At 42.3% G+C, this 25,501-nt stretch overlaps 1 long non-coding RNA gene across 1 annotated transcript in view; it reads right to left on the bottom strand.

Moving 5' to 3' along the window:
• Nucleotides 1-25,501, bottom strand: part of LOC110203383 (uncharacterized) — a 258,087-nt gene that overhangs the window by 7,607 nt on the left and 224,979 nt on the right. The window contains exon 5 of the long non-coding RNA XR_013483560.1: nucleotides 18,577-18,660. This is a non-coding gene — a long non-coding RNA (uncharacterized LOC110203383). The remainder of the gene's footprint in view (nucleotides 1-18,576; nucleotides 18,661-25,501) is intronic.

Genomic DNA, 25,501 nt, shown 5'->3' with positions numbered 1-25,501 from the left:
GTCTTCTGAAGGGTTAGTCTAAGCCCAGGTCTGACATTTGCTGACTTGATTACACATCTGTAATCCTAGAGCAGGCAGGTGTACTTAACCTGGGTGGGGTCCATGAACTTGTTTTGTGGATAGATGGGTGGGTTGGTGGATAGGTAGATAGAAGACAGACCTATGGACAGATAGGTGGAGATAGTTAACCAAATAGTTATCCCTTCCCCATCGAGACTTTCCCCATTGTGGTTTTTGTATATCACAGATTGGCATAATAAATTAAATGGGAATTTGGGGGGAGTTTTGCAGAAGCCACAGATGACGTGCAAAGGCCAGCAGACAACACAGAGGCTATGACCAAATACTTAACCCAAATTTTACAATAAGGTGCTGTAAACACCCCATAAAAGGAAAAGAAAAAACATAGACTCTTTCACTGGTACAAGGAGGGCCAAAACATTTTATTAAGATTTTCCAGATGAGGGGAGAGGGCACCATGCCCGTAACTCCCATAATGTGGAAGGGATAACTATATTTCAAAATAATTGTGTTCTTCTGCAATCTCCTGTATTTTGCTTTACGTACATGCAAATACTATTCTGAGCAGGAATTTGTAGGCCTCCCCAGATGGCCAAAGGGATCCATACCACCAAAAAGGTAAAGAACACCTACATTGGCCACAAAGCAGCAGAACGGAAGCATCTGTAGACATGTCTCTCCTTGAGGATTAGAGTTCATGGATGGTCTGTGAGTGACAGCAAGGACATGGAAGCTGCTCAGTTATCTCTGTTTTCCACTGGGAATGATGCCTAAATAAACAAAACCTCAAAGCTATGTACACAATTTGTTGCTGACTCTCTTGGATGGCCATGGCCCACATGAAAGGCACGGCCAGGCTCTGGCATATTGCCAGCAAAGAAATATATGTCAAAAGCAGAAGAAAAGATATTATCAAAGATTTATCTGAAAAGCCTGGAAAGACTGATATGAACTGATGCCGAGTGAAGTGAGCAGAACCAGGAGAATGTTGTACACAGTAACAGCTCTTTTCAGCAATACAATGATCCAAGACAATTCCAAAAGACTGAAGATGGAAAATGCTATCCACATCCAGAGAAAGAACTATGGAGTCTGAATATAGATAGAAGCATACTATTTTCTCATTTTTTTCTTTCTCGTGGTTTTTCCCTTTGGTTCTGATTCTTCTTTCCCAACATGACAAATGTGGAAATATGTTTAATATGATTGTACATGTGTAGCCTATATCAGATTACATGCTGTCTTATGGAGGGGGGAGGAGGAAGCGAGAAAAAAATTTGGAACTCAACATCTTATAAAAGTGAATGTTGAAACCTATCTTCATGTGTAATTGGAAAAAATAAAATACTTTCAAGAGGGAAAAAAGAAAAAAAAAACAACAAAGACATATCTAACCAGAAAAGGTAATATAGAGTGGGGTGGGCAGTGATGGGGAGTAACCAACAGGCAGCCTAGTGCTGGACTGGTATGAACTCCAGAGACCTAGAGGAAGGCCCCCAGCACAGAGGGTGGATTTACAGCAGGATATGAGGACAAGAGTCCCACAGCATGAATAGTCCTGAATGGGTTGCAATCTGTACTCTTGGAGGAAGTTCCCACCTCATTGAGATCACACATCCATCAAGGTATAGAAAGCTACTGAAATTGATTTGGCATATCTCCCAACAGAAGAGGAAGAGGGTTGGAGTCATAGGATCTTGGAGCTGGAAGTGTGGGGGTGGCCCACAATGGGCATTCTTCAAAAAGAGTCCCAGCCATGGGGAACAAAGATCCATACTAGGCTAGAAAAATGATTAAAAAAAAGGAGCCAACAGAAGGAAGAGGCACCTGACAGTCTAAATCAATAGGACTTGGGTTCAAGGCTTGCCTCTGCTACTCACTATCTGTGTGACTTTGGGGAAGTCACTTCCTATCTAGGCCTCAGTTTTCTCTGCTGTAAAATGAGAAGATTGGTCTCCATGATCAAGCTCCTTTCCTGATCTAAATCTATGATCCTAGACAAGTTTATAATTGACATTATATGCTAATTTATAAGCTAGTCATACAAGTAGGAGCATCATAAATCAGAACAGGAATGAGGATTGGACCTGCAATTTCAAAAAGGTATAAGGAACTCTCAGGTGAAGAAACTTGAAAGTTGCTCAGAGTACTGAATGGTAAAGGGACTTGGCTAAGCCAGTAATGTGTCCAAGGCAAAACTTGAAGCCAAATCTTCATAGCCTTGAGGCAAACCTTAAGTGTTAGTTATTAATGTTAACAGCAACAATAATAGTAACCATAACAGAAACGATAGCAATGAAGATCTAATCTAATCTTTCACCGAAAAAAATCGAGACCATTCCCTGGGAGCTCTCCTTACTCCCTTATTCTTTATCTCATGTCTCCTCTTTCAGTCTCATCTCAGATAGGGGCAGCTAGGTGAAGCAGTGAATAGAGAACTGGCCCTGAAGTCAGGAGGACCCGAGTTCAAATCTGGCCTCAGACAAAATACTTGACACTTACTAGCTGTGTGACCTTGGGCAAGTCACTTAACCCCAGTTGCCTAAAAAACCAAAAAAAAAAATCAGTCTGGTCTCAGATGAAGAAGTGGCCATTGTTCTCACCAAAGTACTCTGTATTTGTCCTTGATCCCATGCTTTTCCATTTTCTTTAGCAAACTGTCTTCACTATCATTCTCGGTCTCTTACTTCACTTCCTCCCTGGCCACTTCCTTGCTGTCTACAAACATGCTCATGTTTCTCCCATTCTCAAAAACCCCTCACTTGATCCATCTACCCCACTGGACATGATCCTATATCTGTCCCTCCTTTGTGGCTAAACTCCTTGAGAAAGCCATCTGCAATGGGTACCTGCAATTCCTCTCTCCTTTAAAGCCGCAACCTGGCTTCTCTAATTATTCAATGGAATCTGCCCTTTCCAATGTTATCAGTGATCTCCTCTTAAAGGTAAATTTTGATCGATATCTTTAGTTTTTACATCATCTACATTTTCTGCTTCATTCCTCACCCTTTCCTCTTGCAGAACCATCTCATAGAACAAATCTAATGGCCTTTTCTCAGTCCTCATCTTCCTTGACTTCTCTGTCTCTTTAGGCGCTTTGGATCTCTCTCTTCTCTTAGATACTCTCTTCTCTCTATGAGGTTTTGGTTACAGGACGCTCTCCTAGCTGTCTGAATACTCTCTCAGTCTCTTTCACTGGATCTTCATCCAAGTCACACCCACCAACCCCAGACGCACCCAAATCTCTGTTCTGGGCTCTCTTGTCTTCTTCTTCTATAATATTTCACTTAGTGATCTCATCAACTTCCATGCCTTCAGTAATTTTCTCTATGCAGATGATACCCAGATCCCTATATACAGCTGTAGTCTCTTTCCTGAGCTAGTCATACATCACCGACTGTCTCTTGGACATCTCAAACTGGATATAGGCACGTTATCTATGGATAGGCATTCTATTTATTCCCAAACCCCCTACTCTTCCAAATTTCTCTATTATTTTTGAAGGTACCACCACCCTCCTAGTCATCCAGTGCCTACAGCCTCAGAGTTATCCATTACTTTTCACTTCCATTCCTCCACTTCCAAAGGTGCTGCTTCCACCTTTGTAGCATCTCTTACCCCTGTACCCTTGCCACAACTCTACTTCAGGCCCTCGGCAACTTTGGTCTGAACTACTGCAATGCCTTTTTAAACTTCTCTTCTGGTCCCAAGTCTTTCCTCATTCCAAATTATCCTCCCCTCCTTACCAAACCCTATTCTTTGACCACACCATGATACCCAATCCCTCGACCCCTCAATTCTCTCCCAGGCTATCTCCTCTGTGTTAGCCACTCTCTTTTTCCCCATCTTGACCCTTTGGTGAAGTAATTCAATTCCATACTGTCCTCCTCTCTTAAATCCTTAGCCTCTTTATCATTTCACCAGTTGCACCCTGCCAAACCTCAGCGTTGGCTCACTCCCAGCATTCTCTACCTTCACTCCTACACGTGCTGCTGAATGAAGGTAGAGAAAATTTCAAAACCATTATGACTAGTCTACTATAAATTTATGTTATGCAACCTCAACTGGGTCCTCACTGCTACTAGGCAATTCTACTCTACCTGTCTTATCAACTCACTCTTCCACCTTCTACAGAGGCTCTTCCAAACATCTTCATCCCTCCTCAAACCTCCCCTGGCTCCCTCTCCCCCTACTTTCTCAGCTGAGAACCTTGCCTCATACTATTCAGAAGAAATTGGGGCCATTTGCTGTGAGCTCCTTCTCCTCCCCATCTTATATTACTCAAGTGCTTTCTGCCCCTCTCTCTTCTTTCGCCCCTGTCTCACATGAAATGACTTTACTCCCTACAAAGGCTAACTTTTCCACCTGCACAAGTAATCCCATTCCATCCCGGCTCCTCCAATAGATCTCTGGCTCTGTCATCCCCACTCTATCACTTATTACTCTCTTCTCTCTACATGTTTTTGGGATACCCCTCTCTCCCCTGGTTCTCCTCCCATCTCTCTGACTGCTCCTCAGTTTCCTTTGCTGGATCCTCCTCCAGATCATTCCCTCTGAGCCTAGGTGATCCTCAGGGTTCTGTCCTGGACCCTCTTCTCTTCTCTTCCTCTGTACTACCTTGCCTGGAGATTCCATTAGCTCCCACAGATTTGATCTCTCTGCCAGTGATTCTCAAATCTCCCTATTTTGCCCCAACCTCTCTACTGACCTCCAATCTTGAATCTCCAACTGCCTTTCAGACATCTTGACCTGGATGTCCAGTAGACATCTTAAACTCAACATGTCTAAAACTGAACTCACGACGATCATTCCCCTTAATTCCTCTCTGCCTCTTGTCTTCCCTATTACTGTAGAGGGCAATACAATCCTGCTGGGCCCTCAAACTCACAACCTAGATGTCATATTCCACTTCACACTACCTCTCTCACTCCCCATATCCAATCTGTTGCCAAGGCCTATTGGTTTCACCTTTGCAACATCTCTCCTCTGACAGGAAAAAAGCATGGTGATGGGAAACGGAATGTCATGTCCGAGGAACTGTAAGTAGGCCTGTGTTACTGGACCATGGAATAAGTGAAGTGTAAGAAGACCATAAAGGTAAGAAGGGACCAGCTCGTGAATAGCTTTAAATGTCAAATGAAGGAATTTGATCCTAGAGGTGATAGGGAGCCATTGGAGCTCAGTGAGCAGGAAGGTAGTATGGTCCAACATGCAGTTTAAGAAAATCATGTTGTGGGGCAGCTAGGTGGTGCAGTGGATAGAGCACCAGCCTTGGAGTCAGGAGGACCTGAGTTCAAATCTGGCCTCAGATCAAACACTTGACACTTACTATTTGTGTGACCCTGGGCAAGTCACTTAACCCCAATTGCCTAAAAATAACAAATAAATGAATGAATGAATGAATGAATGAATGAATGAGTGACTAAATAAATAAATGAAAGAAAATCATGTTGACATCTAAGTCAAGCCAGTCCAAAAAAAAATGTATTAAGCACACACTATGTGCCAGGCACTGTGCTAAGCCAAAGAGAGAGGCCAAAGACAATCCCTGCCTTCAGGGTGCTTACAATCTAATGGAGGAGACAACATACAAACAAATAAAAGAGAGAGAGAGAGAGAGAGAGAGAGAGAGAGAAGAGAGAGAGAGAGAGAGAGAGAGAGAGAGAGAGAGAGGGAGAGGGGAGAGAGAGAGAGGAGAGCGAGAGCAAGAGAGAGAGAGAGAGAGAGAGAGAGAGAGAGAGAGAGAGAGCGAGAGAGAGAGAGAGAGAGAGAGAGAGAGAGAGAGAGAGAGAGAGAGCAAGCTATAGACAGGATATATAGGAAGTAATTAATAGAGGAAAGGCATTAGAATGAAGAGGGGCTGGAGAAGGTTTTCAGTAAAAGAAGGGATTTTAGCTGAGACTTAATGGAAGCGGGTGAGGTCAGTAGTCAGAATGGAGAGAGAAAAAAAACTTGGTCCTGACAAACAAATGATGCAACACATTTCCCTCCTTACAGTGTGGGAGGAGAACACTGCAGATACACTGAGATTTGCTAGGATTCTCAGTTTCTTTTGTTTGGGTGGGTTTTTTCCTTTGTTTTAAGGGAGGGCTACAGGGGTAATGGACACAAGGCTACACTGGAAAGTGATCATGGCATAATACTAACGAATGGTATCCCAAAAGTTTTTGCTTTCCTTTTAAAGAAACTCCCTGGACAAAAACTGCATGACCTTGTGGCCCGTCGTTAGGTGCCACTGAGGCCAGGCACCCCTGGAAGGACCTAGCAGAGCTTGGGTTTCACTGAGGGTCAACTCCACACCAGGGAAAGGTGATGATTCCTGAAACTGTTGTTGAAAGAGTGGCAGTGACAGACTGTGAAAAGAGCAGTGGACCTAGAATCAGAGGACGTGGGTTCGGATCCTGGTGATGTCATCTGTGTGATCTGGGCCAAGTCACATGTCTTCTTTTGTCCTTCCTTTGGTCATCTGTAAGATGAAATGACGTGCCCCAGTCAAGGCAGTGATATAGAAGAAAGAGTATCCGATATGATAGCAGATGATCTCGTTTGGAATTCTAGCTCTCTAATTTACTAACTAAGTGACCTTGGGTTAGTCATTTAAACTCCTTGGGCCTCAGTTTTCCCATCTATAAAATGAAGGGGTTGGAATGGATGACCTCTGAGGTTCCTTTCTGCTCTAAATCTGTGACCTGAGACCAGGGGTCACAAAATTATGGCCAAATACAGTCCATTCCTTGTTTTTATATAGCCCTCAAGCTATAAATTTTAAAATAAAGTTTTATTATATTTCAACTATAAAAGCCATCCTTAGTCCAGAGTTGGTCCCTGGGCAGTGGTTTACTGAGCCCTGTTTCAGATAGGAGCTGAGAGGCCTGCAGGATCCTATAAATCTCCCCTTGATCCCCAACACTAGGCCAGAGCCTGCCCACACCAGCTTGCTGTTTTAAGGTACCAGGTTTGTAATGCATGCTTTAATTTGGGAACTTCAGCACTTGTGTGGTTACCTCTATCATTCAAGAAGCCATTAGCATAGATCTTTTTTGAAGCACTGGACAGATTTAAAATTATTGTTCACAGTTGGATGCAAATAGTGAACTGTTTTGCAAAATGATGAGTCTAGAAAAGTTAAGAAGCTAGGAGATGCTGGCATTCAACAATTAATGAATTCTTTCAATCATCTGTAATATTGCAAGGTGAAAGTAGTACTAAACTTCCCATTTAATATTAGCATTAATTTTGTGTGGGTGAGTGCATGCGTGCATGTGCATGCATATGTGTGTGTGTGTGCATATGTACATTAATCTGTTACACATGAGAAAGTAAAATTGGTACATCCCGAGGGATGACTGGTTCCTAGACCCCACCCCCTCTTCCACTCCCATTTGCTTCCTCTCCTCAAAGACCCCTATGCCTGGGCAGGGGGCATGGAAGTTTCATTCTGCAGCAGGACCCATGAAACACAATTGGCTTTAGACATGTTTACTCAGACTTGCCATTGGGATATGCCAGTGGAGATGATGTCCAGGGAGGCTGTGACTTGCCCAACGTTGAGAGGTGGGATTTGAACCCAGGGCCTCTGACTCCAGAGCAAGTGCTCACCTCCCCACACCACGTTCACAATGGAAAGATGACTCACGCCCCTAGAAGCAACATGGAACATTATTTCTTGGGGCACTGAGTCATCTCATCCTTCCAGATGAATGGAAACACAAAGACCACCAGGAAGGCAGCTTACGGGCCAACATTTGTTAGAAAGGCTGAGCAGGTAAAGCAAACCTAGTGAAGAAAACATAAAGCTGTCCTCTAGCCCAAGTCACCATGCATCTTAATACTCAGGACAAAACTGGGAAGCAAGAATGGCAAAGAAGCGTTTAAAAAATACTTCTTTGGGATTAAGGCAAAAAGATAAAAGCTTATAGGCTACAGGAAAGCCTCACACCTGTATATTCCTAACATTGTCTTTATGAAAGAATGAGAAGACACTAGACATGGTAAGTTCCAAATAATATCACAAAAAGATTATATGTTTGGGGCAGCTAGGTGGCACAGTAGATAGACCACCAGCCCTGGAGTCAGGAGGACCTGAGTTCAAATCCGTCCTCACACCAAACACTTGACACTTACTAGCTGTGTGACCCTGGGCAAGTCACTTAACCCCAATTGCCTAAATATATATATGTTTTAATTTTATATTCTGTGTTATTCTGTACTTAGGAAACACCAGAAAGTATGAGAGCTTCCAGAAACAAAAAAGAACAAAGAATATTGTACCTGAAACCAAGAACTGCCATTACATGCAGCTTGTTTTTTTGAAGAATATAATTCATTCATCACACTAGTTCCAAGGCTGTCCTGATTGTTTATGTTCCTCTCTAAACATCCTTCTGTTCTGTTGTGTGCCCCCTTTTAACTGCTTCATTGATTCTTTTCATATTCTTTTTTTTTGTCTCATTATTATTACTCCTAAAACAAAACAAACAAAACACTCAATAAACATGGTCTGGCAAAAGCAGATCCACATATTGTTGTTCAGCTGTTTCAATCGTATCTGACTCTTCATGGCCCCATTTGGGGTTTTCTCAGCAAAGATACTGTAGTGGTTTGCCATTTCCTTCTCCAGCTCATTTTACAGATGAGGAAACTGAGCCAAACAAGGTTAAGTGACTTGCCCAGGGTCACACAGCTAGTAAGTGCCTGTGGCCAGATTTGAACTCAGGAAGATGAGTCATCCTCACTCCAGGTTTGGCACTCTTTCCATGGCAGCATCACCTAGCTGTCCCAAGATCCATATGTTGACCACCTTTAGAAATGCATGCCTCATTCTTCACCTGGAGTCCATCACCTTTCTTCCAAGTTATAGGAAGCCCATTTTGTTAGCGGTCCCATGGAGCTGTGGTCAGTCATTGTAGAAATTGCATACATGTTGTACATATTGTACGCAGTCACTGAAGGAATCATTTCCTTGGTTCTGTTCACTTCATTCTGCATGGTTTTTCTAAATCCCAGGTTTTTCTAAATCTATCCCTTTCATCATTTATTACAACACGATAATATTCCATTACATTTGAAACTGATTATATCAACACATTAAGAGGAAACAACTAAGAATTGATGTGGTAGTCATTTTTCAGCATGAGTCTGAAGCAATCAAAGGACCAACTTGTCAGACAAAAAGAGCAAAATTAACACCAAATTAGAAGGAAGCTCATTGGGTTACAAATAGGAAATGGAACAAGGAAAAGGTATTGGCACAGACTATGGAATTTTAACTAATTCAATGCAGCTGCCACAAGGAAGACCAGGAAGTGCCTCAGCCAACAAACACTTGATCGCCTTGCCAAGCACAGAGATGCAGCAGCCCCGGCCCAGGCCAATTGAGACGATCGATTCACTTTCCAAATTCTATGCAGGATAGAGGAAGATTACGAATACTATCATAAAAACAAAACAAAACAAAACAGAACAGGAACTTTGCAGAGCATTTGACATCAAATTGAACTAAGCCAGGAGGATTTAAACATGCAAATGTAAGAGAGACAACAGATCGACAAAATATGCAACGGAACTGTCATCATTTTTATTATCTTCATCAGCTTTGAGCAGAATCATCCTATTTGGATGCAGTCCAGTCCCAGATAGGCTACATAAGAATGTCCAAATGGCAAGAAGAGGGCAAAGGGAGAAAGTATGTCCAGACCAGGCCGGTCGAACAGAAGAAATCTGTACCAGAAGCAACATACTCTTTAGGAGTATCGAAAAAACTAATTCCTGGAAAGGGAGTAATATTTGTAAGAGAAGATCCCAAATTCCAAATGAAAAGAAAACCCCAAGTAGAATTACTACTAAAAACAAGGTGATTAATAAGGGATCAATCATGACAGATTCACTTGACTACTTTGTATTGCGTCTCCATAAAATCTTTATGACAGCTATACAAGTATGGAGGGCACCCTTCAGGAAAGCATGGAAGGGGAACGAATAGGACAAAGCAAACGGCATTCTCATCTTTATAATAAGAGAAATGATACAAGTGCTTCTCAGCGCCTTCGTACTTAGGGTTTGTGAAATATAAATTATCATCTGATTCAGTAGAGCCAATGCTGCCGTAAAACTCTTCCCATGCAAAGAGGGTTGGAGCCAGCTCATATTGGCTCAGGAGCTAATTGTTAAATTTTCAGCATGAGCGTTTATACTTTGGAAATTTGCACATACTATAAATCAGGGCTTGAGTTATCGTTTTGTTGGTTGTCTAGATTTAAAATGATGGAGATAATGTTAACAATGTAGATTAAACCTAAGAGTGTCATACACACATTTTTTTAAAGAGAGCTGGTTGTTAAGCATTTACTAGCATATTCTTGTTCCTGTGATTATGTTAAATGCATACTAGATACATTAAAGATTCAAACAAAAGATAACTTTGTTTGACAACCCTCTGATTATTATTATTAATATCAGAAAAGGCAAAAGAAAGAGATGCATACCTGCCAAAGAATTTGCAATAGTCGTGGAGGACATCAAGTTCACAACCCAAACAAAAGAGAAATTCTCTATAAATGGTGAAATCTATTTGCTGATGACATTGCACTACATATACTAAGCCCTCAAACACTTCATAATCTACACAAGAAAAACCAAGTGGATGCAGAATGCCTACTGTCCAAAGGGCAATATGGAGATAAATGGACAGTATGTTGAGCTGGTCCATTAGAACAAGAAGAATAGGGTATACTAGGCTGTATGCTCAAGTGGTTCTGTACTTTATTCCCAAGATCTTCCCTGAAACAAAAACCTGTCTTTTTAACAGCAGTATCACATCTAAGTTATGACGCTACATGTCTGAGATTCATGGAACAACAGAGTCTCTGAAGAGTCAGGACTAGAGGTAATTCAAAGGTATACATGTATATATATACACACACACATACACACACACACATACCATATATACACATATACATATATATATACATATATACACACACACATACACACACACACATACCATATATACACATATACATATATATATACATATATATATATACACATACACATATATATACATAATTATATATATATATATATATATATTATATTATATATATATATATATATATATATATATATATATATATATATATATATATATATATATATATATATATATGTCATGCTGGTACCCCACCAGTGGCACATTGAGTAGGGGTGGACCCCCTGGGTAGAATCTCTGGGAGGAGGAGGAGAGGTCACACAGGACAACAGGATGAAGAGGTCTGGGTGGTTCATGATATGTACCAATGCAAATCCTCCACTTTCTCCAAGGCCCAGTTTAAGGCTCTCACTTCCTCATCTTATCTTCCTGAATATCTAACAAAGTCTGTGCTTTGAAATCTTATGCATGGCACGTGTGTGTATCTATGTCCATTCATTTATTCATTTATTTATTGATGAGGAAACTGACTTGCTGAGAGGCACCTTGACTTGGGAAAAGTCACACAGCAAGCTGGTACTAGAAAAGCATCTAGAACCTGTTTCCAGCTGCCTGCTGCCTGGGAGCCAACCACACAGCATGGCCCAGGGGCTTAGAGAGGCCTCCAAGTGGCAATGAAAGGGGGAAACCTCTGGATTTGGAGTCAGGGACTTGGGTTCAAATTCAGCCACTCCCACTTCACTATCTGAGTGACCTCCGTTTTTTCCACTGTAAGATGGGGGAAGCAAACTAGCTGGATGGTCTCTATTTAACTCCTTCATAAAATACCCAAGTACCAATACTGGGTTTGTTCTGCAGTTCATTCTCAGGTGAGAGAATCTGGCCGTTCCCTATCTCCACCAGCATGAATGATCAGAGCCGTAGACACAGTCGGGTAGAAAGACTATTGGATATGAAGCCAGGACACCAGGGTTTAAATCCAGGCTCATCCCTGAGGGTCTCTGTTTCCTCTTCTGTAAGATGGGAGGCTGATACTGGAAGGTGTGGAGGTCCCTCCCAGCTTGAAATCTCTGACTGCATGCAGTCCACAGCCTCTGGTACCAAGTAGAGCAATCCACAAATGGGGAATAGCCATGACTGCAAGGAAATGTTTTCCAGCCGACTGTAGCTTTCCAGGCCCTGAGACTGTGTAATGCCTCCCTGCGGTGATTCAGACAATAGCACCTCCCAAATGAGGCCGCTCTATCCTCTGGGTGTGGGTGATGTGCCCCTGTGATAAGCAATGCAAAAAGGTGGCCCCAATGGAGATAGCATGGCATGAGAACATTACAAGCAGGTAGAGAGAAAAGAAACCCCCCTCAGAATTCTGACTCCTGGTTAGCGGGACTGTTTCTAATCAATACAGATTTCAGCAAAGTGAATGCTGCCTCCTCTAAATTCACAGGAGCTGCTAGGAGCCCCAAGGAAAGACAATATCAATGTTTTCCAATATGAGATAGAAACAATTTTTGAGTGGCTCACTTTCATCCTGCCAGTCTGATCTTTGCTGAAAATGAACACTTCCATTTCTTTCCCTTCTTTAGGGACCCTCTCTACCAGCTCAAGAGGCCACCAATTAATTTACACCTCCAAAGAAAGGCAAATAATACATCGAGCTCCAATGATAGCCACCCATCCCCTGTTCACAAAGGTGAAAATGAGAGGGAGCCCAACGATGCCAGATGAGGGGCCAGTTTCATCGTCACCTCTCTTCTTGGTGAAGGAGAGGCAGCAGCCGCAGGGTGAGAGAAGGGAACATTGAACAAAGGCCTCCTGAGATGGTTTTCTTCCCAATAAATGAGACCCCTGCTGATTATCTGCCACCTAATGTCTTTCTTCCTGGAGCCCATCAGAGAATTATATTTAATGTGTAAGCCCGCCTACAAACCAATCAGAAATCTGACCCTTTTCAGAGGTCTTCTCTGAGGGAACAGTGATAAGACTAATGAGAGAGGGCCAAAAACCTGAGGTCACTCATTTAAAGCTTTCTTTTGAATCCTCTTTTTTTAATAAAGGAAAACTAGGGCTCAGGGAGAAGAAAGTTGTCTACAATCAATGAATAACAATGGTCCTGTGAAGTTAGTGACATTAAAATCCCCATTTTCAAGATGAAGAAACTAAGGATCAAAAATATGAAGAGTGACACAACTAGTAAATGTCTAAGATGGGATTCAAAGACAGTTCTCCCTGACTCCAAGTACGGCATTGAATCCACTAAGGCAGGACTCCAGGTCAGGCCTTCTGCCTCCAAATGTGTCACTGGCATGAGTGCTACCATTATTTTTTTGTCCAAAAGATGAGCGCTTTGAATGGGGTATCAAAGCACTCCTAAAGTCAACCACCAAGGACTAGGTAGGGAAGGATGAGTTTCTATCCCCAGCCCGTGTCATAGCATAAGTATTGTCAAATGGCTGAGTGACAGCCAAAAGGTAAATATCTACGAAATGCCTATTATAGGCCAGACGCTGCCTTGGGTGTGAGAGATACAAAGAGTTTCTTCAGGGCCCCTGGCCTCCAGGTGCTTATGTTCTACCCAGAGAGTTAACAAGTACAGGGATGGACCTATGATAGCAGTGGCACAGGGAAGCCCCAGTAACTTCTAGTTTCCAAGCGCTGCCCAGAGCACTGAGAGCTTGACTCCTTTGTCCAGGGCCATGCAGTCAGTGGGAGTCAGAAGTAGCATTCCCATCTAGGACTTCTGGGCTCTGAGGCCAGCTATTTGTCTACCCTGCCATGTTTTCACAAGGGGAAGGAGAAGCACTAGCCTCTAGTGGAATCAGGAAAAGCCTTGAAGGAAGCAAGAAAATGACTAGTTAACTGTAGAACCTGAACTAAAGCAGGCTGCCAGACTCAGTCTAGTGCTCTTCCAACTCTGCCACACTGCTTCCAATCACAAGATAAAAATTCATCAATTCATAGCCACATGGCCATGACACCACAGAAGGGATTTCACCTGCATTTTTCATGAGCTCCCTTATCCAGAACTAGGACCACATGAAGAGGTGAGGCAAAGTGAAGGTAAAGTAATTTCATAGAAAACGGGCTTCTGAGGAAACTGACCCATGCCTATTTCCACTGGCCAGCTGAGCTCTTTCTGTTGCTCTAATTCATGCTGTATTTTTTCCATTTCCCTTTGCCTGTGTCTGTCTCCATCCACACGGCTGCTGGTGCCATGCTGATGGAATGAGACAGAAAAATGAGGAGGGAAGAGAAAATGGAGAGGCCACCCAGGGAACCTCTCATTTCCCTCTTGCTCCTTCAGTTGTTTGGCAAAACTGCCGCCCCCTCACTCCTCAGGAGTCCAGCCTAGAAACAGCGCTGGACAGAAGCTCCTTTTAATTCCATTCTGCTCAGCATAGAGAAATGGTTTTTTTGTTTTTATTAAATTCCCTTCCATTAACAAGCATTTATTTTTTTCTCCTACTTCTTCACCCCCACTGACAAAAAGAAAAAAAAAAAGCAAAACCTTGTAACAGTAAGCATAGTCAAGCAAAACAAGTTCCCACCTTGGCCAGGTCCTAAAATGTGTTGCATTCTGCATATTTAGTCCATGGTATACTGGAAAAGACCTTAGCTTAAAAAGGCCAAGGTTTCCCACTGCATCCAGGGCTATCTCTAGTCATCCTGATCTGTATCTTGTCACTCAACCCAGATGGTTTGGGAAGAGAGTGAGGCTGGTGACTCTGCACAGCCCTCCTCACTTAAATCTAATTCATTTGCAAGTCATAGCATCACCTTCCTGATGCCATGGTTCTCTTTAAGAAGGAAGGACAAACAATAACCATGGTATATGAATATAATAGAACACTACTGTTCTGCAAGAAACAATGAAGGGAACAGCTTCAGAGTAACCTAATGCAGAGAGGAGGAAACAGAAGTGTGAGAAGAATTCCTACAGTGACAACGTTAAAAAATGACTAGAGTACCTTAAGCAGAACAGCAGCTTCCTCACAACATTCTTACAAGGGACAAGACGTATTCTCCTCACTTTACAGATGAGAAAACTGGGGTCCAGAGGGGTAAAACAACTTCCCCACAGTCACAGAGCTGGGACTTATACTCTAGTCAATGCTGTTTTTATAGCACGCCCATGAGTCCAACTTGCAAGTCTATGTTCAGTTTGTCTTTCTATCTTGTATGGGGCCTTGTGTAGAGGAGACCCTCAGAGAGTGTTTGTGGAAAGAAGGGGGAGAGAACCATTGGCGTTGCTCAGGGCTCACCATGTTCTCGGAACAGAGGGAAAGCATTCTGTTCTGACTTGGTTGTCATGAGATTTTCTCCTTTTGCATGTAGCCTTGTGAAGTCTTCAGTTTGGAGACAAGAGGGCAGGCAGCCTCAGTCCATTGTGGGCAACACTGGGAGCTAGCCTTCTGCTACTGGATCTGCCTTGTGTTGCCTGATGAATTGACCTGGTGTCATGTCTTAATGATCCTGACGGTATTTTCATTATTCAGGGAGAAATTATTTTATTTGTTCTGATTCATTTCTAGCCTTTCGAGGTAAGTACCATAAGAATGAGAGTATAATTAACACAATTAAGCCATCCCCTGCTCTTTTCCCACCCCCACAGTTCCCCTTTTCTTAAGCAAACATTGGTGAGAGATTGTTCTCTTGAGAGGGAAACAGTTTGGAGACCTGGTAGCTACTCACAGAGCCATTAGGGTCTGACAGTCCATGAAGACATGTCTCTCCTCCAGGCCACAGCCTAGTCATTCTATCTGTAAAGCAGAGATAGATCTGTGCTGGTCTCTAGAGTATCTGAATGAGAACAGAGGCCATGCTACTAAGCCAGTAAATACCAAAGAATAGGCTTCGATGGGCAACCTCTACGAGATGAGTTCTTCCAAGTGGGTATCTGACGAAACCAGCTCACTTGGCGTTCTTCATCGAAACCTCATTGCTCATTATTATTGTTATTAACATTCGTAAAAAGTTGGCATTGCATTTGCCAGATGGAGATGGTGACCTGGTGGGAAGAGATTTGCAGCATGCTGAGTTCACCCAGTCTGTGCTGAAGAGTGACTGCTAGATACGAAGCCAAAAGCAAATTGCTCTCCCCCAGCCCAAACACATTTTGGAAATGATCTTTTTAATAAAGGAAGCAAAGGGCCGGCTCTAGAACTCAGGTGCAGTATTGTCCAGGATCCCAAAGTCATCAGTGATAGAGGATCATGGGGCCCAGCGAGGGGAAAGGCAATGCCCTAGCTGGCACACCAGTGTGTGGTGGAGCCTCCAATTCGAACCTGGGCAGGGCTGTTCTCATTCTTGGCTTTGTGCCTTACCGTTAGCCCTCTTGTCTCCAAACTGAAGACATTACAACATTACACGCAAAAGGGGAAAATCCCACAGCAACCAACTCAGAAAAGAACATTTTCCCTACATTCGTCAATGACCTTGGAAATTCTGAGCCCTGACCAACACCAATGGTCAGCCTTCCTTCCAAAAACCCCCTCTAAGGGTCTCCTGCATAGAGTCTCATGTGAGACACGAAGACAAACAAGATGCAGCCTAGCCTTCCTTTCCACAGCTCTGCAAGTTGAACTCATTGGACATGTTATACTAGAAGTAGCACTGACTTCAGGGCAAAACCAAGCTCCGTGACTGTTAGAAAAGTTGTTTCACCTTCCATACCTCACTTTCTCAAAGCAGTAGAGAGCGCACCTGACCAGGAGTCAGAAAGACCTGGGTTCAAATTCTGCCTCTGACACTTATGAGCTCTGTGACCACCAGCAAGTCACTCAATCTCTCTGGGCCTCAGGCGACTCTCTAGGACTCATCTACTAAGGCAGAGAAGGTCCTTACTTTGTATTCCCACCCTTGGGGTACTTTCACTGTGTTAAACTGTTCCTGCCCTCAAGGAGTTTGCATTCTAACATACTTAGAGAGATGCAGAAATATCAGGTGGTCTGAGGAGCAGGGGAGAACAGAGAGCGTCATAGAAGAGGGGGCAGCTAAACTGAACTTTTACGAAAGAAAGATCATCAGAGAAGGAAGCTGAGAAGACAGTGCCTCTTCCGAGGATGAAGGACAGACTGTGCAAAGGCGGGAGATGACACCAAACAGTATGGGAAGGGAATAATGGGAATAAAATCAGACAGGTAGGAGGGAGTAGGACTGGGAAGGGCCTGCAGTGCCAAGCAGAGGGATTTAGATTGCACCCTTGAGGCAACACGGAGCATCTGAAGCTTCTTAAGCAGGGGAGTGGGAAAGAATGAAAACAAGCAAAAGAAAGAAGAAACTAAATGCTACCCACTTCAAACCTGTAAGCTTTTCTCGTTCTCACTCGCCATACAGACTATCTTGGCTTTGAGTAGCAAAGAACGAAGTTTTTCTGAGAATCCAGGAAGTGTTTTCTGTCACTGAGCCTTGGCCTGGTGACACAGGCTGCTGACATCACTGCTGTGGTTCCCAAACTCCCACCGCCTTAAGAAATGAATGTCAGCCTGTGGGAGTCTTACTATAATTTGAGCAAGGAAGGGTGCTGGGGCATGGGCATCACAGAGGGGATTTGGGCAGGTTTATTCATCATTTTGCCAGCACATCTGCAGTCTGCCCACACAAGCGAAACACTGACTGCCAAGTGTCACACACTTGCTTTGCATCTGATGCCCCCAAGAGATGTGCTTTCGATTTCCTTCCTCCCAAGGGCTGACACAGGTGCCAGAGCTCCCACACAGAGCAGGAGGAATGGGTCAGCAACAATGCTATGGGGGTTCAGGGGAGGATGGCCATTGGCCCATGGCCAGCCTGTGCCTGGACGTCACCCTAGGGCTTTGCACATGGTCTGCATAAGTGAGCAACAAGGATTTTTCAGGAGCTCTCATAATCAGGATTCTTCTCAAGAATGGCAACTAGGATTCTGGAAACACTTTCTGAGGAAAATTACCAACTGGTAGAAAAGTTTTATTGTACCTGATCGTGCAGCAGCTATCACTGCAGAGACAACTTAAGTGAACATGTTTCTGGAAAGACTAAATACGTTTTCTAATGATTAGAGATAACTGGACTTGACACTAAAAGAAATTAACACACAGGTATAGGGGGAGAAGTTGTTAGTTGAAACCTGGGGATAATTAATCAAGCTTTCATTTGATATTAATTTCTCCTGTGCAAACCTACACAAGTTTGATTATTTGGCTGGGGGAAGAAAACTCTGGAGACTTAAATAGCGCCGGAAGGAATCAGACAGTATGTATTTAGCACTTGCTGCATGCCCAGCACCATGCTAGCTCTTCTAATGGGTACAAAACAGATGGAAGAGTCCTCGCCCTCTGGAACGAAGACTTGGGTGACAAAAAATTAGCCATCGGAGCCACAAGAGAGCTCAGAGATTGCTTAGTTCTCCCCTTCATTTTACACTGAAAGACAGTGAGGCCCAGAGAGGGGAGTTGTCTTGTCCAATCAGTTAGGGATAGAGCTGCAAGAAAAAGCCAGGCTTCCTGAACTGAGTCACCTAGTGAGACTGAAGGGGGAAAGAAGATAAGAATAAGAACCCCAACCCAATAAAAATGGAAATAAAGAGGAGAAGAAGGGTGGGGCATTCTTTGAACAGGATAAGATACTAATGAGCTCCTCCCACTTACCTCTTGGACTGTTCCTTCTGCTTCCTTCGCTGACTCTTCTTCCTCAACCTCCAGCGAGCCTGTCCATGGTGATGATTCCCAAATCTGTAACACAGAGTAATGGAGTTAGAAAAGACATTAAAACCTAGTCCAACCTCGATTCCGTTCAATTCCCCAAGCACTCATTAAGCACTGACCTCTGACCTTTAGTTAGGTATTCAACTTCATTATGAAAACTTCATCAAATATCCCCTATCAATTCAGAGCTTCTCAAACCTTTTTTTTTTTTAAATAATGAGTCCCCTCCCCAACTGATACAAACAGCCGGGAAAGAAGGAATAGAGGGAGAAGAAGATAAATGGACACCAGATGGGGAACTCCACATTGGCCCCAGCAGCTTTCTCTTCATCATGAGTCCTGTTCTTTGACCCAAGGTCCAATCTCATGTCTTCAGTGGTGCACTGTCTAGCCTAAATTAAGAGATCAAGTCTTTCTTTTTCTTATTTGTAATTCCCAGTGCTTAGCATAGTGCCTGGAACACAGTAGGCACTTAATAAATGTTAATTAAATTGAATTGAGATCAGGCCCTTGTTATCTCAGACTCAGAGAACAGTTAATGCGGAGGAAGAAATGACTATTTCTTCTAATTAGAGAATGACAGGAAATAAAACAAGCATAAGGGTAGGGTGCAAAAAGTGGGTATTTCATGAACCCCACTCTCATCTGAGCCAGACAAAGAAAGGTTAGTAAACAGAGAATGAGGCAAGACAAAGGATTTGGAAAAGGGGTTCAAGAAAGGTGTAGAATTGGGGAGGGAAGAGTGGCAAGCAAAGCAAACATCAGGTACAGAGGGCTAAATACCAAGGGAGTTGAGGAGAGTAAGGGAAAGACCCAACATATTTGGGCCTGGGTTGGGCAGAAGTGAAGTGCAGAAGATTTCAGTCATATGGTTCACTCTATACATTACTAGTGGCGACCCTTTCCTTTCTCTACCTTCTTTTTTTCTTTTAAAGAGGGTGGTATATAATGAGAGGAAACATAAGACTCTGGAGAGAAAAATCAATGTAACAACCATAACTATGAATGTGAACAGGAAGAACTCGCCCATAATATTGATGAGGGTGGCAGAAAGGACCAGAAAAGCAAAACCTGACAAGGTGGAGGTGTGGATAAGAGTGTGGGACCTCAGTTCAAATCCTGCCTCAGATACTTACTATCTGTGCAACTCTGGACAAATCACTTGTCTGCCTCAGTTTCCTCATTTGTAAAATAAAGATAATAATAGCACCTATTTAACAGGGTTGTTGTGAGGATCAAATGACATGATATTTGTAAAGTGCTTAGCACAGTGCCTGACACATAGTAGGCACTAAATAAATGTTTGCTACCTTTCTTTTCCCTTAAAATATAAGATTTGCAGAGTTAAAATGTGGGGTTGAAGTAGAAGCTGTTATTTTTCAGCTGAATGCAAACAACAACTACCACCACCCAGGGATATGGTGAAGACAGATAAAAGCAGGGAAACTATATCACGGTTAAAGGGACCATAGACAGTGAATATCAACAACAACATCAATATTAAACATATGCATCAAACATAGGACCACCATCTCCCCCTCTCCACCCCAATGCTGATAGAGACAGCCCAGTACCCTCAGGCATCCTCTTGGGGAACAACTCCTGCTGAGATATGACCTGGTAACTGCTCCTACAGGGGCCATAGCCACAGCTCCTGAACACCTAGCAAAGAAAGTTTTTTGTCCTCAAAGTCCTTGGCACTTCAACTAGTTGAACATTAGAAATTGATATAATTTGAACAGTAGAAATGATATCAAAGAAGAGACATGACCATCTGCTTTGCTGCTGTGCCCAAGGGATCATGGGACTTCTCCATCTGACTTGCAACTGAAACTTCTATGTGTGTTATCTCCCTCATTAGAATGGGAGCACCAGGAGAGCAGAGACTGTCTGCCTTTTCTTTCTGCATCCACAACCCTTAGCAAAGGGCGTGCACATAGTAAGTGCTTTACAAATGCTTTATTCATTTATTCATGCAGAGAACAACAAACTTCTTAAGGAAACACTAATCAAACTACAGGAGGAAATAGACAGTAAAGCAATTGTGGGCTTTACAGTGCTCCCTTTCAGACCTGGACAAATCTATTGGAAAGTACACTAGAAAGAACTTAAGGATCTAAACAGTTATCAAAAAAAAGTAGTTTTGTAAACCTTTAGTAATTATTATTATCACCAAACTGAAATCTTGTGTAGTGTATACTTATACACACACACGCACACATACACATACGCACACACACATATACACACACACTTTCAGAAACTGATTTTGTGCTAAGGCATAAAGTACTCATAAATGAATGTAGAAAGAAATATTAAACTCAGTCCACACAATAAAAATTAATCAATAAGGAAACTTTGAAGAAAGGATTCTGATTTAAATGGAGACTAAATAATCTAATTCTAAAGAATGAGTAGGTCAAAGAAGTCACAGAAACAATAAATAGTTTTTAATCAAAGAAAATGACAGCAATGAAATAACACATCAGAACTTTTGGGAGGCAGCCAAAGCAGTCCTTAGGGGAAAGTTTCTATCTCTAAATACTTTCATCGACAAAAGAGAGAAAGACTAGATCAATGAACTAACTGGGAATGCAATGTACAAAAAAATTTTCAGAGTCAGCATGTAATTCTGTTTATTTGTCTCTTTTTACAAGCATTCATTATCCCTCTCACTCCCTCTTCCCCAAAGCAACAATTAAAAAAAGAAAAAAGAAAGCACTCAAAAAAGCACAGTTCATCAATGCAATTTGCCACATTGGCCATGTCCAAAACTATCTGTCTCCTCATTCCTCATTCTCCACCACTGCTCCAGCAGGACGTAGGGGATATGTTTCATCTTCAATCCTATGGACTTGGGGTATATCATTGCATTGATCAAATTCTAAAGGTTTCTAAAATTGTTTTTCTCTATAATGTTGCTACTGTAAACGTTCTTCTCCTAGTTCTGCTCACTTCATTCTGTATTAACTTATAGAGGGCTCCTTGGTTGCCTCTGAAACTATCCATTGCATCAATTTTTATCAATATCAATAAATATATTTTAGGAATGAATTATGTGCCAGGCACTGTGCTAAGCACTGGGGATACAAAAAGAGGGGAAAGACAAGCTCTGCCCTCAAGGAGCTTACAATGTAATGGAGACATTAAATATAGTAACAACAAACATACAGAAAAATTTGTACCTGAGGCCACAGAAAGTCAAGGAAACTTTCCTACCTCCCTATGGGGAAGGAAATAACCATTTATTAAATACCCATTATGTTTCAGGCATTGTGCCAAGTACTTTACAAACATCTTATTACAATATCTCATTATCTTATCAAATGAGATATTTTATTGCCCAATAATATGCCATCATATTCATATACCATGATGTATTTAGCCATTCTCAAATAGCAGGGTACTCCCAACAGTTTCTAGGTTTGGGCTACTAAAAAAATCTGCTACAAATATTTTTGTACCTATAGGTCCATTTCCTCTTTTTTTTTTTAATTTCTTTTGGGTATAGACCTAGTAGAAGTAAGTCACTCTCACCTTCCCTTATTGACCCCTGAAAGCCCAGAAAATATCACCCCAGGAAAAACCCTGGAACAGCTGAGCCAACAGAAAGACAGGGTACAATGGTCTTGTAGCCCAGGAAGCTTGGGCTGCATCATATCTATCAGATTAGCTAACATGACAAAACAGGAAAATGATAAATGTTGGAGAAGATGTGGGAAAATTGGAACACTAATGCATTGTTGGTGGAGTTGTGAACTGATCCAACCAGTCTGGAGAGCAATTTGGAACTAGGCCCAAAGGGCTATAAAACTGTGCATACACTTTGACCCAGCAATGGCACTTCTAGGGCTATATCCCAAAGAGATCATACAAATGGGAAAAGGACCCACATGCACAAAAATATCTATAGCAGCTCTTTTTCTGGTGGCAAAGAATTGGAAATTGAGGGGATGTCCATCAGTTGGGGAATGGCTGAACAACTTCTGGTATATGAATATAATGGAATACTATTGTATTATAGGAAATGATGAGCAGGCAGACTTCAGAAAAACCTGGAAAGACATACATGAACTGATGCTGAGTGAAGTGAGCAGAACCGGGAGAACACTGTACACAGTAACAGCCACATTGTTCGAAGACTGACTTTGATAGACTTAGCTCTTCTCAGCAATGCAAGGATCTAGGACAACTCACAATGGAAAATGCTGTCCACATCCAGAGAAAGAACTCTGGAGTCTGAATGTGGATGGAAGCAGACTATTTGCTCTCTTTTTCTGTTGTTGTTTTGTTTTGTTTCTTCTTTCTCGTGGTTCCTCCCATTAGTTCTAATTCTTCTTTACATCATGACTAATGTGAAAATATGTTTAATATGAATGTATAAGTAGAGCCTATATCAGATTGCATGTCATCTTGGGGAGGGGAGAGGAGAAGGCGAGGGAGAAAATTCAAAACTCAAAAGTTTATAGAAGTGAATGTTGTGGGGCAGCTAGGTGGCGCAGTGAATACAGCTCCGGCCCTGGAGTCAAAAGGACCTGAGTTCAAATCTGGCCTCAGACATATAACACTCACTAGCTGTGCGACCCTGGGCAAGTCACTTAACTCCACTGCCTCATCAAAAAAAAAAAAGTGAATGTTGAAAACTAAATTATAGAAAACATAAACATAAAATAAAATAAATAAGTAAAAGAAGAATTTCCAGTTATAAACAAATTTTTTTACTAATGCAGAAGGTTAAGTGACTTGCCCAGGGCTATACAGTTGTAATGAGATTTGGCTCATGCTCAGATCACCTGAGATGGAGTCACCCATGTTGGAGATGCTTCAGACTTCCTCCTGGGAAACCAGAGAAATGGTTCACATATCGACATTCTGCATCATCCTACTGCATGGTTGACAGTATTCTTTCCCCCCTGACTTCACAGCTAGAACTGTGCATCTTTTAATCTACCTAAGCCCAGCTGTGCTCTTTTGAGCTCTCTCATAAAGATGAAAGATGTCTTCCCTCACAATAGGTGACACCATGAGGTGGGATGGGGGCTGGAAGCCAGGCCTGAAGGTCCTTTCTTTACTCTGTTAGGCCATATGGTCTTCCCAAATTAGGCTTGGGGTCTTGGTCAGGTCCAAGTTCAGGGAGGGGAATCCATGAGGATCATAGAATTTAGTACTCCAGGTCACATGCTGCAGCCAGTCCAGCAGAGAAGCCCTGGAATCCAGGGTCCCAGGAAGATGGGTGGAAGGGGGAGACACTTTGGACTTGAACCTGATGGGAATAATACTATGTAGGAAGTGATTTAAACTGTGAATCTAATCCCTCTCCCCTCCCCAGAGACTGAGGTGGTAAGAGAAGATTATGAGCCTGGATGTTGTGGGGAGATATTTGTATGTCTGTTCTTGCTATTTCTCTGAAGTAAATATCTCTTTGTAAAAGCTAATCTGATGTCAAATGGTTAGATGGAACTGAGGTGCTGCTCACTGGGACCCTAAAATCTGGGGCAGCATAATATTTGGGGGCTCTAGCTAATGGCAGATGAGAGACTCTCCAACCCCCTCAGGATACTAGAGAACCCTGGAGGAGGGGGGGGAATGTCATATAGCTGGCCCTCAGGGAGGGGGGCTAGAGTAAACCCATCTTTGCTCAAACATCTAACATTCACCTACAAAGGTCCAACACCCTCATTTTACAGATGAGGAAACTGAGACCAAGACAGGTTATTTACTTGCCCTGGATCTCAGAGACAGTAGGTTTTGGAGAAGAAACTTGAACCCAAGTTTAGACTCCAAGATTGGCTCTTTCCTACCCTATGAAGCCTATTCATACACAATTATATACCAATAAAAATGATTACTTAAATGAATGATTACTTAAATGAAATGGCTAAATATTTACAAAAAAATAAAATGCCCAAACTAACAGAACAATAGAGAATTAAAACATCCCAACCTCAGCAACAAGAATTGAATGATCCATAAATGAAATGTTGGGGGGAAAAAAAGCTGCGACAGGATCAGTATCTACTAGCATTCCCTGCCCCTGCCACATAGATTAGATTAGTTCTTTCCCTAGTAGGCAAAGAAGCTATTCTCAAAACAAAACCTGATTTTCTCAGGAGCTGGGGTTTAAGCTTAGTCACTGTTAGCAGCTTCCTGGTATCCTCAGACTGTGTTAATGTGGCTTCATGAGCATTTAAGGGTGTAAAAAAGATCTGTCCTTGTGGAACTGGGGCCCTTGAGAGGTTGTTGCAAGGCCATACAAAGGACTACACCCTGCCCTGACGACCAGACCATTTCCATATGGAAGTGAGGGAGGCTGCAGCTACCTAAGTAAACCTACTTTAGCTAATTGTTGAATGACCCATGAGTGTTTAATTCTGTTCTAATATCAGACCTAAATGGCCAGACAAGTATCCTGAGTCAGGACCAGATTATAACACCAGCCCAGACAGACACGAACCTTTCTATGAAACAAATATTAAATAGGGTCCTAGCACCCCAAAAAGAGATAAGACAGAACAAGAAAATATTGCTAATGAATATTAAAATATATTTATACAAATTAACAAAGAGGCTATAGAAATTTATTCAAAAGATTATGAATGAATGAAAAAACATTTATTAAGCTCTTACTATGTGCCAAACACTCTTGTAAGTACTGGAGACACAAATAGAAAATTGACATGTGCTAGACTATAGGTACAGATCAAGGTATATGTCATTAACCATGACCAATGGATCAGTTTGTTTTGCTTAATTATACCTCTTGGTTACAAGGGAAGGCCCTAAGGGGGAGGGAGGTGATAGATGGGAGTCACTGGAGAGTGACAATGATGTTTTAACAGAAAGATCAATACAACTTTTTTTAAGAGCT

Source organism: Phascolarctos cinereus, unplaced genomic scaffold (genome assembly GCF_003287225.1).
Source record: "Phascolarctos cinereus isolate Bilbo 61053 unplaced genomic scaffold, phaCin_HiC Scaffold_8;HRSCAF=390, whole genome shotgun sequence".
NCBI classification, from domain to species: domain Eukaryota; kingdom Metazoa; phylum Chordata; class Mammalia; order Diprotodontia; family Phascolarctidae; genus Phascolarctos; species Phascolarctos cinereus.
Note: the sequence above shows the minus strand (reverse complement) of the source record. Positions and strands in the feature narration are given on the sequence as shown.